General features: G+C 33.6%; 1 pseudogene; it reads right to left on the bottom strand.

Moving 5' to 3' along the window:
- Positions 1–2,938, bottom strand: part of LOC108749293 — a 34,979-nt pseudogene that overhangs the window by 4,147 nt on the left and 27,894 nt on the right.

Below are 2,938 nucleotides of genomic sequence, written 5' to 3'. Positions count from 1 at the left end.
TTTATATATATTGTATAATATATACATATATAATGTTAAGTTTAAGACCCGAAAACGGCTTCCCTCTTTTCCTCTCTTACTTGTGTTTAAACACTTCTTGGTCTATTTCACTCCATATTGTCAATCTTTATTCAATTGTAAATTATTAAATTAAAGAAACAATGAAAAATAAGATATAACTTTGGGATGTCAAGAATACCTCACACGAGTAGTTACGTTAAAAAAACTATGCTGGTAATGTAGAGTTAACAACATCTTAAACTAGGTAGCAAAGTATCAAATTAGTGGATGATTCATGTTCTTCAGAATGATTCGTCTCATAAAATATAGTTTATTTATCTTTTAATTCTTATTAATTTTATTTAGATTATATGATATTGATAAATGACATTGATAAATGATCCACAATTGCTAACGTAACGTTACTTTTACAAAGACATTAATAAAATTAAGTTGCTTTAAGTCGTGAATTTACGATTTAATTAGCTCGCCGTTTATCGTTTAGATACGATAAAGACGTATTTTTTCTATCCTTTGTTGCATTCCAACCGACTGATAGCCAGTCTTCGTACACATAAGGTTAAAACGACTGCGAGTAATTGAGCCAGTTTACCCACGCGACGCAAAAATCGTGCGTTCATCGGAGCGCAGGAAACATTTAACGCAGGATGTTGCTGTGCACTTTGTGCGTGCAGCTCGCGCTCGTTTATTATTTTCTCCTCTTGCCGATACGAACCATATAGGATCGAGTGCTTGTACCATGCAGAAAGGGAAGCGGAAAATTTACCGGTTGGCAGTTATCTGCTTTCTAGAGCGCGCGAGAATGCAGTGACACCGTTCTTTGAGAGAACGACGCTCAAGGCCGACACTGTAATTTCAGTCAATTTAGATCTGCGCGCTACGAGCTGTAATTCGCAGGATTTTTATGTACGTCGGGTTGATTATAACTGACGTTTTCTTTCGATGAGTGACGCAAACGTCCTTTCGTTTTTTTGTACGTGATAAAGTTACCTTGGACAATTTTTTTTAGAATTTTTCATATAACTTTTAGAATTTTTATGTAATTCAGAAATTTCCAGAATTTTGGAATAATTTTATAATTTTTTAGAAAATTTCTCAGATTTTTTTATACAATACTTTTCAGATATGACAAGAAATTTCACATCTTTCCTAGAATTCTTCATATATGTACTCTAAAATATTCTTATTATTCGATTTCTAAGATCAAGTAATGTCTAAATTTCTTAATTATTATTATGCTTGAGTCTCTTACATAATTATTATAGTCCATAATTGTTTTTAAAACGCCAAACCTGCATTTGTCCTAATTTTTGTATGCTTCAGCAAAATCGTTCTTTCCATGTAAAAATAATTAGAGGACCAATTCCTAAAAGTACCTATATTTGTATCACTCAGTGACACAGGAAAGATATTTAGGATTCCTAATAATGGATTCGAATATTACTCGCGATAAAATGGCGAAATTCCGATGCAAGTGCTTTTCGCGTCCCGTTTCTTAGTAGACGTGTATGATTATAATTGCGTAGTTTTACGAGTCTCATTTAATTCGAAAAGATATCGCAGGGAACTTCAGAAATGTGTTGTGATGGAGCATGTAGAAAGAAAGCAAAAACGTACAGCCGAGATTTCGAACAATGCGGGAGGAAGGCGTGACGGTAGGCTTTACGAATCTCCACCGATCCAGCTGCTCGTACCTACATATTGTACATTTACCGTCGACCTTTCGAAGCCTCCACCTCCATGCGATAGTTCGTTCAGATAGCTTGAATGCCGGCAAAAGACGGCCGACGATCAGTTGCCACCGTTGGAGGGGGTGGAACAGCTGTTTCGTTCAGTGAGAGAAGAGCTTGGATCGTGAATATTTAAAGATCCCAATGCCCTACGTTGATTCTGCACGCTTCCGACATGGTTTTTGACAATAATTTCCGAAAACGAAATATATTTTTCCTCGACGTAAGCAAACCAAAAGTCTCCGCATTAATTATATAGAAAATCGGATTCCATTATAAATTAGTTTTTACATATAATGTATTATAGCTTATAACGTGATGAACAAAAGATATTACAGAGTCACGGCACAATAATGGATAATTTTATTGTGTATCAAAGGTGTAAAACTTGTACTTAGAATTTGATGGACAATTTGATATACCATAGCTGAGAAACTATCCATTGTTGAGCCTTGTATCTGACATCTTTAATTCATCACATTATAACTACATATGTAAAAATTACCCTCATTTTACCCACTTTTCTATGTAATTAGTGAGGGGTCTTTATCTGGTTTGATTATGCATTTGTGAAAAAATCTGCCATCTTTTGTTCATCGCATTATAAGTTACATTATAAGTGTAAATTAACCGTTTCACTGGAATCCAATTTTTCATAATTAGTGGGATTCTTTCACGAAAGCATAAGAAGTCTTCCAGAATGGGATATATAATATATACATTCACACGAAATTATTTAAGCACTAAAAATCCAGCTTGAAACTTCTTTTAAAGCCTTTATTTCTGACTTTTTCGATAAGAAGTCTATCATTTCATTGTTGTTTCAATTTAACGATACAATATTTTGTATTTAATTTTCTATTTATCTTGGGAAAAACCATAACAAAATTTTCGTTTATTTTGATGAAATTTTGACTAGTCAGTTTGAGAGACAGATTGATGATTAGTTGAAGATTGTAGATGAAAAAGGAAATCCTGTCAGGAAGCGTAGGCAGGATAGCCAGATGTTGAAGGTAATTAAATCGTAAATAAAAGACACGTTTCTCACGGCAACTTAATGGATTATAAATCTCGTATGTCTGAAGCGCATCACTATCCTTAAAAAATTAGAACTTTTCATTATAAAATGAACGAAAAGATTTAACGAGAGCCTTAATTTGTAAACGAAACAAATATTATAATAGAAC

This window comes from Trachymyrmex septentrionalis, unplaced genomic scaffold, assembly GCF_001594115.1.
Source record: "Trachymyrmex septentrionalis isolate Tsep2-gDNA-1 unplaced genomic scaffold, Tsep1.0 scaffold29, whole genome shotgun sequence".
Classification (NCBI taxonomy): domain Eukaryota; kingdom Metazoa; phylum Arthropoda; class Insecta; order Hymenoptera; family Formicidae; genus Trachymyrmex; species Trachymyrmex septentrionalis.
This window is presented reverse-complemented; position numbering and strand designations above follow the sequence as displayed.